The sequence below is a fragment of the Triturus cristatus genome, chromosome 2_2 (assembly GCF_964204655.1).
Source record: "Triturus cristatus chromosome 2_2, aTriCri1.1, whole genome shotgun sequence".
Lineage (NCBI taxonomy): Eukaryota > Metazoa > Chordata > Amphibia > Caudata > Salamandridae > Triturus > Triturus cristatus.
In genome coordinates, this window is record NC_140582.1 from 1,163,087,778 (window position 1) to 1,163,104,660 (window position 16,883).

Genomic DNA, 16,883 nt, shown 5'->3' on the forward strand with positions numbered 1-16,883 from the left:
GAATGGGGGTGTAGAGTGGAGGAGCTTGTCACAGAGGGGCATGAAGTGGTGTAGAATGGAGTGGTGTAGAGTGGAGTGGCGTGTTGTGTTGTAGAGTAGGGTGGAGTGACATGGCGTAGGGTGGAGTGGCATGTCGTAGAGTAGAGTGGAGTGGTGTGTTGTAGAGTGCCGTGTCATAGAGTGCCATTTCGTAGAGTGTCTTAGAGTGGAAGGACATGGAGTGGAGTGATGTGTTGCAGAGTAGAGTAGAGTGGTGTGTCGTACAGTGGAGTGACGTGTTGTAGAGTGGCATAAAGTGGTTTGACGTGTTGTGTCGTAGAGTAGGGTGGAGTGACATGGCGTAGGGTGGAGTGGCATGTCGTTGAGTAGAGTGGAGTGGTGTGTTGTAGAGTGCCATGTCATAGAGTGCCATTTCGTAGAGTGTCTTAGAGTGGAAGGACATGGAGTGGAGTGATGTGTTGAAGAGTAAAGTAGAGTGGTGTGTCGTACAGTGTAGTGACGTGTTGTACAGTGACATAGAGTGGAGTGACGTAGAGTGTAGTGACGTGTAGTGTCATAGAATGGAGTGGCGTGTCATAGACTGTCGTAAAGTGGCATAGAGTGGGAGGGCATAGTACAGTGTTTTAGAGTAGAGCGGTGTAGAGTGGAGTGGAGTAGTGTGGGGTATGTATCGTGTGGTAGCACACTGTCATTACAGACAACACATTTTCAATTGAAATGACCATTACCTATGCAGAGTCATAGGGCCAGGTTCACAAAGGTAAAGTTAGACCGAAAGATTAACTTTAGTCCTGAAGTTTGCGTTTAGATATAAAGTCTAACATAGATCAAAAGTCTAACTTTACTACTTTTCGGTATTCACAAAGGTAAGATACTACCACCTACTACTGAGTAGCTAGTAGTAATTTGCATTTATAAACTAGCACCCTCTAACTTAGGCCAAAAGCCTAACTTTGCTACTTTTTTATTTTTTTATTTTGGTTCGTAGAACCATAAAAGTTCAATAAAAATACAAAATTTATAAAACATGAATAATTTAAAAACATAGTTCAGTGCGATAGAAATGATAACAAATACATTTCATCCATCAGAGTTTGAGAGCAAAACAGTGCAACCAGTAGGGCCAGTAAAACTCAAGCAGTAAAAGCATTGGCATTGGCACAGGATACAGACTAAGGTTTTGACAAACTCAGCAGCTATTTTGATTGATCCTTTTGAACAGGGTCGATACAATCACAAAAACCCTTTGCTTATGTACCAAATTGAGAAGAGATATCTGGAGACAAAGAAGACAATAGGTTGCTGAGTATCCAATTTCAAAACTCTAAGTGCCTCAACACAATGCACTGCCCCCGGGTTCCTACACAGTCTGACTAACCATTTGGACCTAGATTTCTTATAAGATGGACAACAGAAAAGAGCATGACCTCCTTTTCCTCGGCTATGCCACAGGATCGATAGTTCTGCTCCAGTTCAATGCCCCTAGAGCTCCAATGGTTAGCAAATGTGCGCAAAGGTAGGGTTCCATGCCTAAACTGTACATAGAGCTTCCTTGCTAACGTAAGTTAGGTTTCCTCCAAGGATCCTTGCAATCTATAGGTGTCCGTTTGACCTATAAATGTAAGGGTCAAGGATCCCAGAGAGAATTCATTAGGAGAGATGCCAACTTATGATCCTTGTAGCATTTGGCAAGTTCTACTTTAGAGACAGTGGAACACGTCTCAACGGGATTGTCGCACAGATTAGCTCAACCAATATTTTTTAGGGCTTCCCTAATGTGACAGAGCCACAGCAATCTACCAGCTCCCATCTACCATAGGATCTGCTCCAGGGCTGATCTATAAGAGGTTAATTTGGGAGTTGCCCAAATCCATCTCCAATAGAGGAGAGGTCTAAGGACGATTCCCACCGAAATAGGCCTAATCCCCAGATCCAATCTGAGGGGAACCAACGGAGTACTGCAGGGAAGATTCAACAAATGCCGAAGGAATCTTTTCTCCGTCTGCATAATAGCAGTAACAGGCTTGTGGCCCCATAACGTACCCCTATACATAGAGGGGCCCCCAAGGCTTGAAGCCTATAGACCTCAATAGTAGGGCTGATTGGCATATGAAAGGACCTCCTATACACCTTTGAAAGCCCAGCAGTATGTTGTGCCAGTTTGAGTTTCTGCTTGGCAATATGAAATGACCAATCCGTTCGTTCACTGAACGTGATCCCAAGGCAGTCAAAAGTCGAAACCCTCTCTAACGGAGTCCCATTCAAACTTGGGTTTGGGCAAGTGGATTGGCATGGATTGAAGACCATCAACTTTGTTTTGCTGATATTAATTTCTAGGCCCCGTGACTTACAAAAGGTATTGAAATTGTCCAGTACCCACTGGATGCCCATTGATGTCTTAGAAAGGAGAAGAGTGTCATCAGCAAACATTAACACGGGCATCTTTTCAGATGCCAGCCTTGGCGCATCATTGTTAATAGTATTCAGGGAATCTAGAAAGCTGTTGTTGATATACAAGGTAAATAATGTTGGCGCCAATACACAGCCTTACCTGGCACCCTTATTAACAGGGAAAGGTTCAGTGACTTCACTCAATTTACTGCAATGCACCTGCACTAAGTTCCTCTAATGAAGTCTTTGTGTGATAAAACACAGATAAGAGAGGACACCCATATCAGCCAGGACGCGGCATGGTAAATTTCTAAGCACCAAACAAAAGGCTGACTTTAAGTCCATAAAGATGAGATACAGTCTGCCACCCTCTAGAACCACTGATTTCCAATAGAGGAGTTGGAGTCCAAACACTTGGCCCACCGTGGAGGTGCATCGCCGAAAACCTGCTTGAAAGGGGCTTAGATCCTTATTTTCCTCCATCTATTCCTGTAGTCTTTCTAATATGGCTCTAAAGAATACTTTTTGCATTGTGTCAATCAAACTAATAGACCTGTAATTTGCAGGTATCAGCGCGGAACCTTTTTTTATAAATAAGGATGATTTCTGCTCCTGCCCATGAATAACCATTGTGGAGCAGTGAGCATCAGTGGTCAAACATAAATGTCTCTCCGTCAATTTATTTTCAGTGGCCACCACCCCAATAGCCCTCTGTAACATTCTGTCAGTTGATGTAACTTTCAGAGAGGTGAGGGGGAGGGGGGGTGCTGACTCAGCCCTACCTGGGATTTCCTTTACCATTACCAACAAATACGTGGTCAGAAAATAAAACTACAACACTGGCAGAAAAAACAAACACACAGTAGTTCACCAAGATAAGGGACTGTGATGAAAGTAATTCAAAAACAGGAGCCACTCACACTTACGCCGCCAGGTTGCTGAACACAAGTTGAAAGAGATGGGGCCCAGCCTCGTTTAGCTGCGGACGGGCACAGACAGGCTTGCCCAAGGTCCGGGTGAGCATCGCACATGGTGGGAAGAGAACAGGTGCTTTATAGTGCGACTTCCAGCCCCAGGCACAGGCACAGGAAGTTGTAGGGCTGCCCCCTGGGGCCCTGTGCAGTCTGGGAGATTGAATCCCCAGCAGTCTCAGAAGTGAAGCATTGTTTCAGTGTCCCCTACTGTTCAGTATTCACAAAGGTAAGTTACTAGCTATTTAGTAGTAGCTATTAGTAACTTACTTTTGTGAATACCGAAACGTAGTAAAGATAGATTTTTGGTCTAAATTAGACTTTAGGTCTAAACTTAGACTTCAGGGCTAAACTTAGACTTCAGGTGTAAAGTTAGACATCAAGTGAAAAGTTAGACGTGTGAATCAGACCCATGCAGTTTTACTGATCGAAGTATACATTGCACCAACAATAATGGTTGAAAATGTCATCACCTAGTGCATTGATTTGTTTTGATCATCCTATATTCGTTTCCAACACCCTCCAAAATAACCAACAAATGTGCTTCATTCGTACTTCGCTGATTCATAGAACATTCTGAAATATCTGCACAGTTCATTTACAGACATCCAAATATTTTTCACAGCAAAGATTGTCACATAAATACTCTGACTTTGAAGATAGAGAGAGAAAGTAAACACCAAGCTCCTTCGGAGATGCAGCCTGACATTTGACATTGAAAGCACTGCATGACAAGATAATAATATTTAAAGGTCTTTTTACTGAAAGCGAGCACTTGTGGAAGAATACAGTAAATAGGCTATGTTCCATGGGAGGGACAAACTCAAGCTGGACAGCCTAAAACAAATAAAGCCGGCAAATAAAATGCAAGCAAATGTGAGTTACAAAACTAAGGGTGGGCGTAGCTCGCGAAGTAGCACTTCGCGAAGCTACGCAAAGTGAAGTTCGCACTACGCGAGCTACGCGTAGCACTTCGCGAACTGCGTAGTAACATGTTCGCACTGTGCAAGATGTTGTTTTCAATGATTGCACAGTGCGGACAAGCAACCGGCACTGTGCAATCATTGAAAATGGCATCTTGCACAGTGCGAGCTGTAGTTTTCTGCTGCTCGAGTAGATTTTTACTCGAGCTGCAGCTTTCTCAACGCGAACTGGTAGTTTCTCATCGCGAGCGGTCGCGAGCATACGCGACCCCTCGCAATGAGAAACCTGACCTCCTCGCGTTGGGAATCTCGCCGGGAGGTTTATTTTCCATGCTCGCGATCGCGAACAAGGAAAAAGTCTCGCCGGGATGTCATTTTGCTTGTTCGCGGTCGCCAACTTGACGTTGAGGACCGCGAGCAAGCAAAAAATGATCGCAGCACTACGCAACACTACGCTACGCGTGTTCGCACTGTGCTACGTGCAGTTCGCGTAGTGCGAAGTAGCGCGAACTTCGCAAACTACGCGAGCGTAGCGTAGTGCTTCGCCCAGGCCTATACAAAACACAAAGCCAATGGTAAGCATTGGGCGGAATGCATATCCAAGGAAGCTTTCAGAATGTCCCCAAGATGGTAGCAAATGAGACAGCTGCCCTGTCCGGTAGACTTCGACCTAAAAATGGTTATTCATGGGCATAGGTGTCTGTGTTTAAAACTCTGTTAAACTTTAAATACTATTTTTGGCTTATAAATGTGTTATGGAACTTTAGGAAAACTTGCCCATCTCTTTCCTCCACTTTTGCCCTGGTGCAAAAAACTTTCAGTAATATTTCAAGTGATACATTCTGAAGCAAATGTTTGTTTCTCCAGTGAGTATGACGAGCAGCAAAACTGTGCAAAAAGGATTTGCACAGTTGTTGTCATCTTGCAGAGTTTCTGCTGTCATGGCCACACAAATGCATTGTTGTAGCAACCCTGCTTGGGACAGTCCATAACGTCAAACGTGTTGTGATGTGCAATGAAGAAATTGCCAAATCAATGAGCTGCAGGCCTGCACATCTGGGCTTACATTTTGGATGCTGCTGTTATTACAAGCTTTTAAAGCCACTGAGTGCTCGACTGTAATACAAAATCAGCTAATGTTTGCAGCAGGATCAGCACTGGAGCGTTCACAAGTGCTTGTGGTCTATGTATTTATTATACATCCATTTCTGTGTATACAGAGGGCCATTAACTGCCTGCTCTTGGGATGTGATGTCTGCCCTGGCTGTTTGTGGGAAGGATTTGGTCGGAAATTGTGAACCTCTGCGCTCACAATTGCTGACTGGGTGTTTCCAGTTTTGCTTCCTGGAATTATGAGAACTTTCTTTAAACAACACTTGAATCGAGAAATGTAAGGAAAACATTATTTTTGGGAGGATTGCACTTTTTCATTAAGGCATTTGTTTCTGCTCTATCATTTGTTAGGGTATAAATCTCAAATTATTGTACAACATGTCCCCCAATGTGCCTTGCGGAGACCAGAGCTGGCCAGACCCTGTTCTTATGTTCATGATGACACTACAGTTATCTAAGATTTAGTTGTGGTTAACCACTTTTGAATGGATAGAGAAACGTTGAGAGTCCCCCACTTATGTTTATTTTTATGTTTATTTTGTTTGTACAGAGGACACACACAAAGTTAATTGTTTGAAAGCGCACATGCAACAAAACTAAACAAAAAAATGGAAATTAAAGACAGTACATGTATAAAAAAAAAATCTGGAAACATTGATTAAGTCGTGTATGAAAAGCACACGCATCTCTCTCTGAACTCAATGTAACCATCTTAAAGTTAAACTTAAAGTCAGGAAGCTCTTGAAACTTTTATAGTCTTCTTTTGTGGGGACAGAAATGTCCTCATGGTAGGGCATGCCGCCCTACAGTGTCCCTCTGCAGCTTGTCTCTGTAGGGTTTTGATTTTTTTGCATCAACACACCCAACGATAATGTGTGTGTGCTAAGGGCTCTGTGAGATAGTTAGAGGACCAGAGCTGAGCCCTGCAGTCTAGAGGGACACACCTCATTTTTTAGAGTGACTAGTGTTGTCTCAGCAGTGACAACAATGGATTGTAGCAGAAGGAACAAGCCTTTCTATCTCTTGCCCTCAATGGGAGACTAGCGTTCCAGCATCTCCTGGTTAAAATGTTCCTTTGAACCGGTTCCTCGCATCGGGATGTCACCGGTGTATTTACTCTGTATGAGCGACACAGAGTGGACACGGAGTATTATGTTGTGGTTGCTGTGAACAAGCAGGAATATATTTTGTGTCTCCTGTATGTCCTCTGTATGTGTATGGCTGACATAGTGGAGGTCATAGAAAAGCCTGCCAGACAGGGATCTGAATGGGTAGAAAACCCGGCCAACATTCCCAGGTCAGTCTGAGGCGCGCCCGGCTCATATAAATGGCGGTGTAATGTTCCAGGACAGCCCCTGTGGCAGTTTTGTGTATTAGCCAATCAGAAAAGACCCTTCTACTCTTGAGATATTGTTTTACAACCCATGAGAGGTAAGCGTCAGCTCCAGTGGTCCATAACCTGAAACCTGACCTGACCAGAAAACAGACTCAGCTTCTGAGATACATATCTGAGTCTGGAAAAAAAGGAAAAAGAATCAGGAGATTCCAAATCAGTGTGTCTGGATTTTTCTCTGACTTTTGCCAGGGGTCCCACACCAGAAGAGGTTGACAAAGTTTTGAGCTCAAGAGTTGGGGTCTTTGACTCATTCTGCCCTTGCCTCCTTTGACAACTGGACCAAGGATGTTATGCATCCTACCGGGAGGCGCTACCTTGAGTCCCCTGAAGAAACAAGCCCTCTGACTGCTGAGGATGGATGCTTGTGGTATCTCTGCATGAAGTATAAGCAGTCTGGAAGAGGAGCGCCTTGGACCTATGCATGAAGAACTCTACACTGCCCCACTTTCCCAAGTAAGGGTCTGCACTGTCAGGCCATGTTGTCAGGTCTTCTGACCCTGGGCCCCTGGCAGACTCCCCAGACATCTTGAGACTCTCTGATTGCATACGGACACTTTAGCCTTCCAGTCATCAGTCCATACACAGCAGCAGAAGGTCACTGGAAATGATCAAAGGAAAGTGGCTACGAGGGCTACCACGAAGAAGCAGCACCGGCGACTATTTGGCTCTGAAGAAAATCGTAATTGGCGGTTCTGCCTCTACCCCCAATAAGATCACCAATGCAGCCCTGAGCGGCTACTCATTTGTTTGGGTGGTGGGCTTGGGCTATGGGTCTGAGGAAGATCCAGAGAAGGAGATTTCCATCCCTGCGGCCCATGTGAGCGAGTGAGGCCTCTGGTTTCCCAAGCACACATTTTCCAGCAGAGGATGGCTCAGGAGTCAGCTGAAATCGCCCTTGAGACTGTTTAACACAGCCAGCAATGCATAGCAGAAGTAACCCACACTTCAAGATTTAAAGGTACAGTGTACAATTAAGATTACTAAGTCAACAATAACATTGATAGACATTGGGACACCTGTTTTCCCTCTGCATTACAGAAGTAGTATTTCAATCAAAGTACTTGCTGGACAACAATTTATTAATGTGTTGTTAAATGCTTAATTGTGCTCTGAGTCTCTACCCTACACCACATCTCGGGAAATGCTTTGAGCTGCTCTGCCTAGTTACCCTATGGGTCAAGTGCGAAAAGGATGTACTTGGTGTTCAGTTTTGGGTCCAACAGTAAGGTAAGCCCCAGGTCATGAGAAATAAAAGGCACTCATTGTCACAACTTGAGTGCAGTAAACCCGGATTTGCAGGGCACTCCTAAGGAATTCCCACGATTGGTGACGGATTAATTGAACTCTGTTCCAGAGTACGCTGGTAGCAGCTAATAGGTTTTCCTATTTAAGCACAGCCTTAAAAACAGCAGATGACAGATGGCAAGAAGCAGACCTTCAGAAAATGTCCCTAGATAAGCCGAAACAGATGCATTGCGACCGGGTTTGTTGAGCACTGAGGTCTAATGACAGTGAGATCATAATAGACTTTTATGAGGGACCAACACGAGACACAGTTCCTCATGGGCAATGGGAGAAGCCTGTAGAAAGTTCAGGGGAGGTGTCTATGCAAGAGTATGTACCTGCCATGCACCCATCAAGGGTGGCCAGAGCCCATTTCAGTTTCCTTGCACACTTTGACAACTGATTTCACCAGTGATCAATTTCTGTGCTGTTGGACCTGTCAGCCCTAGGGTAGTCTCCCCATCTATTTTTGATCGTGCCTCATTTTTTCCACCCTCATTTTTGATGTGGGACTTAGGTCTCCAGGCGCCTTTTCATTGCCAACCAGTGTTAAGGTGCAGGTGCTCCCTTCTCCCAAGATGGCTGCCACAGACCCCTGCTACTGCAGAGTGGTCTTTCATAGTAGCACCCTAGCTGCCAGGAGCTGGCTGGAACCCCACAACAATGTTGCGACACCAGCCCGCCTTTTTTTGTCCCATAGGTAGAATGGGGAAGCTCCTGGAATGTGCTGGAACCTTCTAGAAGGGAGGTGTGGTTTGTACTTTTGCCGCCTTGGGTAGAGGTCACCTGACCTAGGGATACATAATTGATGGAGGGAACTTTTTCCAGTCAGTTGGCCAGTTGGGGTGAAGCAGAGCTGGAGAATCCATGCCGGAGTGTAGGCGGTAGGGCCTAGCCAGGGACTTATGCCTCTGAGAGTGACAGGGCTTAAGTGCTGCCTCTTAAGTGAGTGAGGGATCCTGTGAAACCCACTGATCTTGCCCAGCAGTAGGAGGACCCAGGGAACCTCTGCCCAGCCTGACTAGGAAGGACCTAGTCGCCAACTCATCCCCTACCCCCCAAGGAACAGAACCCCAAGGGCGCCAGTATCATCTGTGCCACAAAGACTGAATATTGAAACTACAGAAGCGACATCCTGAAACTTCATGCCAAAGCGAATATTGTAACTTCATGAAATGACTGATTGCCTGACTGCTGGGGATCGACCAGGTACTGGCGCTGTGTTTCCTGCGCTGCCAGACCTGACCTGTGACCCCCTGTGTGGATCTGCTGTCGAGCGCGGAGCTGGCCGAGCTCCCGCTTAATTTGTGACCCCCCCTGGTGCGAGGACCCGCAACGCGATCACCGCCGCGGCCCGTAGGCCTCAGGGAAGTGTCAGTGCCAAGTCAGGGCCTGCGGAGAAGCCCGGGGCCCCTGCCAGAAGGAAGAGCGAGTGTCCGGGAGTGTCCCGCGCCGTTTTACGCATCGGAAGAAGGGCCCGGAGCGGAACCGAGCGACGAGACCAAGGTAACCCCCGGGGGCTGGGAGGTAGCGCGGCCGTGTGGCGGCCTGAGACTCGCCCCCCCCCTGCTCCCCGGGAGTCGTGGGAAGGCCCGGTGCGCCCCCTGCCAAGTGGAAATGACACCGCATGCAGAGACTGTGACTTTCCCCCCTCCGTGGGATTTCCCGCCGTAATTGTGAGTCTCCCCTCCGTGGGATTACCCTCTCCTGGGGACTGCCGTTCGCAGGACTCAACAGTGCTCAATGCGTTCTATGTTGGAGTAGCGATGATCGTCCAATTGTATTTACCAGTGCTCAATGCGTTCTATGTTAGAGTAGCGCTGATCGTCAAATTGTATTTACCAGTGCTCAATGCCTTCTATGTCTCAGTAGCGCTGATCATTCCTTTGTATTCAACACTGCTCAATGCGTTCTATGTTAGAGTAGCGCTGATCGTCCAATTGTATTCGCCAGTGCTCAATGCGTTCTATGTCTCAGTAGCGCTGATCATTCCTGTGTATTCACCAGTACGCAATGCGTTCTAAGTCTGAGGAGCGCTGATCCCATGTGTTGCATTCACAAGCGCTCCGAGCGTTCTAAGTCCAATTCGTGGGTAACCTCAGTTTGTGGTCTCAAGCGCTCCATGCGCCAGTGGAGGTCCCAAGTGCAAGGCGCTTCCTGTACCCACAACGCTTATGTTCAGGGTGCTAGGCAAACATTATATGAACGCAAGTTATGCTCATGTGCCTTTGTTTCTTCGTAGACACCAGTAGCGCCACGTGTGCAGGCCCCGTCCCGCAGCACTAGGGAAGTTCATACTGCAGGGATTGCTGAGGTAACCGTAATGAGATGCTGTAATGCACATGTTAAAGTGTACAGGTAATGAGATACTGGAATACACATGTTAAAGTGTACAGGTAATGAGAAGCTGTAATGCAAATGTTAATGTGTACAAGTTAAGATACATTGCCCTCCAAGATTACCGTGTGTGCTCCTTTGATTAGATAAAATCTGATTAATTTGCATTCACCTTATGGTGTGGCGTCCATTATTGTGTGCGTTTACTGCTTCAGAGGATGCGTGTGTTGTATGGTCGCTTACCACACAGGCCTTTGGGTGCCCAGCCGCTCGTGTCACGTTACCCCCTTAGGGCCTGGAGACCCCAGGTCTTACATTGTTGGCGAGCGGTGGGATATTAGGACCTGTGACCATACAGCACCCTTCCGTGAAGCGGAGGGCGCCACAATTAAACGCCTGTTGTTCCAAAGCTCTGCAACCATTATTTGCTGCATTTATTGATTCCACTATCCAGGCTGAGAGTGTAAGAGAATCCTGGTTAGCTGGTAACTGTCACCCATATCCTGGGAATTTCTTCCTTAGTATCTAGGTCCCCACCTGTCACGATGGAATTCCGGTTAGCTGACCTCGAGGGGTACACTGTAAAGCAACTGAGAGAGTTCGGGCAGGGGATGGGGGTTACTGGGGTGCGGAAGGCCAAAGGACCGGAACTCCGTACCGCCATTAGGGCATGGGTAGAGGCCCACCCAGAAGGGAGAGAGGATGAGGGACAGGAGGCGCCAGATGCACCTCAGGAGGAGAGCGCCCAAGAAGTACTAGACATACTTAATGTGAATATGTCTGAAAATGTGCCCCCAGGGAGACGTTCTGGGGCCAGTAGTAGGACAGGGTCTAGTAGGAGCGCGTCTCCAGAGGAGTATGAGGACAGGAGGGAGGAGAGGCAGTTAAAGTGGGAGCTGGCCAAGTTGGAACAAGAGAGAGAAAGGGAATTGGCCAAATTGGAACAAGAGAGAGAAAACAAGAGATGGGCAATGGAGGAAAAGAAGCTGGCGCACGAGCTTCAGCTGAAAGAGTTGGAGCTGCGCGCCCTCCAATTGAATGCGTCCAATAAGGACAATGGTGGCAGCATACCTAAAGAGTCTCACGAGTCAAAATTCTACCTACCTAAGGAAGTCATTGCCAATTACACAGTGGGGGACGACATTGCTAAATGGTTGGAGGCATACGAGGTAGCCTTGACTGCCCATGGGGTACCCGAGAGTAATTGGGGAGGTGGTTTATATCGGTATATACCTCCCAATGTCAGGGACACCCTGCTATATTTGGCCAAGGCGGATCAGGTCAGGTATGCCCCCATGAAAGAGTCTTTACTGAAAAAGTTTGGTCTTAACCCCGAGAGGTACAGGCAGAAGTTCCGTGGCAGCCATAAGCTGTCCACACAGACATGGGTGGATTTTTTTGATTATGCGAGAAAGGCACTAGATGGTTGGGTGCGTGGCAGCGAGGTGCAGGACTATCAAGGGGTGTACAATCTTTTTTTACGGGAGCACCTCTTGGATAAGTGCTTTCCGGAGCTGCGCCAACATCTGGTGGACCGCAAGTTGATGCATCCCCGTGAGCTTGCGGAGGAGGCAGATATTTGGGTGAGCTCCCGGGTGTCTCACAAGGGCCCCGGGGGAGATGGCTCGAAAGGCGGACAGGGTTTCCCCCAGAAGAAGGAGGGGGGAGATAAAAAGGAGGAGTTCTCTAAAGGCCCCCAAAATAAGTTTGGGAAGGGAGTAGGAACCCCACCCCCGTCCAATTCCACAAGACCCACTTACCCTGACAGGAGTCAGCAGCCAAGGATTGTGCGGTGCTACGAATGTGGGGAGATTGGACACTACAAGGGAGATCCCAAGTGTCGCAAGCGACCCCCAGCCCCAACGGGCAGGAAAAGTCCCGGGGTGAGTTGTATAGCGCTTGGGGTGGAGCTGCCCTTAGATAGGGAAGGGGAGTGGACAGGCCTGACCCTGGTTTCACTCGGGGATAGAGAGGTGGTCCCCGTAGTGTCCCTGCCCCCGAACACTGCTAAATATCCGCAGAGGGTGAGAATTAACGTGGAGGAGGTGGAGGCTCTGAGGGACACAGGTGCCAGCATGACCACTGTAGTGAGGCGGCTGGTGTCCCCAGACCAAGTAGTCCCTGAGGAGTTCCATCCGGCCGTATAGGCTGACGGCAGTGTGAGTCACTATCCAGTGGCTCGTGTTCCATTTGAGTGGGAAGGAGTCAAAGGCCTACTAAGAGTTGCGGTGAGCCCTGCCTTGCCTGTGGGGTGCTTGCTAGGGAACGAAATGGAGCACACCAAGTGGAAAGATGTCGAGTTTCGAGCTCACACCGAGATGCTGGGGTTACCAGGGTGGACTTGCGTAGTCACGCGGTCCATGGCTGCCCAGCATGAAACTCACCCTGGGTTGGAGCCTGGAATAATGGCCCAACCCAACACCAGAAGAGGAAAGAAGAAGGTGGTAAAGAACAAGCCCCGTGTGATGGATGGGGAGGCCGCAGAGGTGCCCCCGGAGTCCGTGGAGGTGGATGTCGTTCCCGTGGAGGACTTGCCGACCCTTGCTGACTGGCATGTGGGAGGAGGCCCTACCCGGGAGGAATTTTGTCAAAAGGGCGTGCCCCACGCTTGAAGGCATGCGGCGACAGGCCGAAGCCCAAGTGGCCAGTCAGGAGATGGGAGGATATCATGTGTATTGGGAGGATGGTCTCCTATACAGTGAGCCCTGGGTGCCGGTACATGGATCTTCGAGGGCCATAGTGGTCCCCCAATGTTACCGGGCCTTCCTGCTGGAGTTAGCGCACGAGATTCCCTTAGCCGGACACCTGGGCCAGGACAAAACCTTTGCACGGTTGGTCCCTCATTTTTATTGGCCCAGGATGAGGATTGCCTCAGACACCTTTTGCAAGATCTGTAAGTCTTGTCAGGCAAGTGGCAAGACTGGGACTAAATTGAAGGTCCTTTTGGAACCGCTCCCCGTGGTCGGGACCCCTTTTGAGAGGGTCGGTATTGATATTGTTGGGCCATTGGACCCTCCGACCGCAGCGGGACACCGGTTCATTCTGGTTTTGGTGGACCACGCCACAAGGTACCCAGAGGCTATTCCTCTGAAGACCATCACTGCACCGGTGGTGGTGCGGGCACTATTGGGGATTTTTACCCGAGTGGAATTCCCCAAGGTCGTGGTGTCGGACAGGGGCTCAAATTTCATGTCGGCCTACATGCAGGCCATGTGGAAGGAGTGTGGGGTGACCTACCGGTTCTCCACTCCTTATCACCCCCAGACTAACGGACTTGTAGAGCGCTTCAATAAGACATTGAAGGGTATGATCCGGAGCCTGCCAGAGGGCTTGAGGCGTAAATGGGACGTCCTCCTCCCCTGCTTGTTATTCTCCTACCGGGAGGTACCGCAGAAGGGAGTCGGGTTCAGCCCGTTTGAGTTGCTCTATGGCCATCCCGTTAGGGGTCCCCTCAGTTTAGTGAAAGAGGGGTGGGAGAAGACTTCACAGAAGCTTCCCCGTGACATTGTCAGCTACATGCTGGCGTTCCGCAGCCAGATGGCCAAGCTGTGGAAGGCGGCCTCAGAGAACCTGGAGGCTAGCCAGACCGTGATGAAGGAATGGTATGACCGCAACGCTCGGACGGTCGAGTTGGACGTGGGACAGAAGGTGTGGGTCATGGAGCCTGGGGAGCTTTGCGCCCTCCAGGACCGGTGGACTGGTCCGTGCGACATTGTGGAGTGACGAGGCCAGACCACATACGTAGTAGACTTGAAGACCCCCCGTCAGCCCCTCAGGGTGCTCCATGTCAAATGCCTGAAGCCGCACCATGAGCGATCAGAGCTTGCTCTCCTGATGGTGACGGATGGGAGCGAAGAGGAAGAGAGTGAAGCTCTTCCTGACCTTCTAGCGGTACAAGAGAAGGATGGTTCGGTGGAAGGTGTAATCCTCTCCCCATCCTTGACCCCAGAGCAACAGAGGGACTGCCGCCATGTCCTGGGACAGTTCGCCTCGTTGTTCTCCCTCACGCCTGGAATCACTCATCTGTGTACCCATGATGTGGACACAGGGGACAGCCCCCTGGTGAAGAACAAGTCTTACCGGCTCTCTGACCGAGTGAAAGATAGCATCCAGCGTGAGGTAGCAAAGATGCTGGAGCTGGGGGTGATAGAACCTTCCAGCAGCCCGTGGGCTAGTCCAGTAGTGTTGGTGCCGAAAGCGGCCCCACCGGGTACGACACCGGAGCTTCGGTTCTGTGTGGACTACCGGGGGTTGAACTCTGTCACGAAGACAGATGCTCACCCCATCCCACGTGCAGATGAGCTGGTGGACTGGCTGGGAGCAGCCCGGTACCTCAGCACCATTGATCTGACATCAGATATTGGCAGATTGCCATGGCCGAAGGAGCAAGGGAGAAGACGGCGTTCTTCACCCCCGAGGGCCACTACCAGTTCCGAGTGATTCAAAAATGCACCGGCCACATTCCAGCGGTTAGTGAATCAGGTACTATCTGGTCTGGAGTCCTTCTCAGCGGCCTACCTGGATGACATAGCTGTCTTCAGTGGCACCTGGGAGGACCATCTGCAACACCTCCAGGAGGTATTGCAGGCGCTGCAACGTGCTGGCCTAACAATTAAAGCCAGCAAGTGCCAGATTGGACAGGGATCTGTCGTGTACCTGGGACACCTGGTGGGCAGAGGTAAGGTGCAACCCCTCCAGGCCAAAATAGAGACCATCTTGGCTTGGGAGCCCCCCAAGACCCAAACAGAGGTCCGAGCTTTCCTCGGCCTCACTGGGTATTACCGCCGGTTCGTCAAGGGATATGGTACCATCGTAACCCCCTTGACGGAATTGACCTCGAAGAAGCAACCTCGCAAGGTCATATGGACAGCTGCATGCCAAGAAGCCTTTGACACGCTGAAACATGCGATGTGTACCGCTCCAGTACTAGCAACACCGGATTTCAGCAAGGAATTTATTGTGCAGACCGACGCCTCAGAGCACGGCATAGGTGCGGTGCTCTCGCAACTCAACACCAAGGGCCAAGATCAACCAGTGGCCTTCATATCCAGAAGACTCCTCCCTCGGGAACGGCGATGGAGCACCATTGAGAGAGAAGCCTTCGCGGTGGTCTGGGCTCTGAAGAAGTTGAGGCCATACCTCTTTGGAACTCACTTCCTTATCCATACCGACCACCGCCCCCTTCGCTGGCTCATGCAGATGAGAGGCGAAAACCCCAAGTTGTTGAGGTGGTCCATTTCCCTACAGGGGATGGACTTTCGGGTGGAACATCGGCCCGGAGTTGACCACCCCAATGCTGACGGTCTCTCCAGGTTTTTCCGCCTTAGCGATGAGAACTCCCTAGAGGTTGGGTAGCTCTCCCCTCTTTCGGCTGGGGGGGACGCGTGTTGGACCTGTGAGCCCTAGGGTAGTCTCCCCATCTATTTTTGATCGTGCCTCATTTTTTCCACCCTCATTTTTGATGTTGGACTTAGGTCTCCGGGCGCCTTTTCATTGCCAACCAGTGTTAAGGTGCAGGTGCTCCCTTCTCCCAAGATGGCTGCCACAGACCCCTGCTACTGCAGAGTAGTCTTTCATAGTAGCACCCTAGCTGCCAGGAGCTGGCTGGAACCCCACAACAATGTTGCGACACCAGCCCGCCTTTTTTTGTCCCATAGGTAGAATGGGGAAGCTCCTGGAATGTGCTGGAACCTTCTAGAAGGGAGGTGTGGTTTTTACTTTTGCCGCCTTGGGTAGAGGTCACCTGACCTAGGGATACATAAGTGATGGAGGGAACTTTTTCCAGTCAGTTGGCCAGTTGGGGTGAAGCAGAGCTGGAGAATCCATGCCGGAGTGTAGGCGGTAGGGCCTAGCCAGGGACTTATGCCTCTGAGAGTGACAGGGCTTAGGTGCTGCCTCTTAAGTGAGTGAGGGATCCTGTGAAACCCACTGATCTTGCCCAGCAGTAGGAGAACCCAGGGAACCTCTGCCCAGCCTGACTAGGAAGGACCTAGTCGCCAACTCATCCCCTACCCCCCAAGGAACAGAACACCAAGGGCGCCAGTATCATCTGCGCCACAAAGACTGAATATTGAAACTACAGAAGCGACATCCTGAAACTTCATGCCAAAGCGAATATTGTAACTTCATGAAACGACTGATTGCCTGACTGCTGGGGATCGACCAGGTACTGGCGCTGTGTTTCCTGCGCTGCCAGACCTGACCTGTGACCCCCTGTGCGGATCTGCTGTCGAGCGCGGAGCTGGCCGAGCTCCTGCTTAATTTGTGACCCCCCCTGGTGCGAGGACCCGCAACGCGATCACCGCCGCGGCCCGTAGGCCTCAGGGAAGTGTCAGTGCCAAGTCGGGGCCTGCGGAGAAGCCCGGGGCCCCGCCGCTGCCGTCTCAGCGTCAGAAGGAAGAGCGAGTGTCCGGGAGCGTCCCGCGCCATTGCGCGCATCGGAAGAAGGGCCCGGAGCGGAACCGAGCG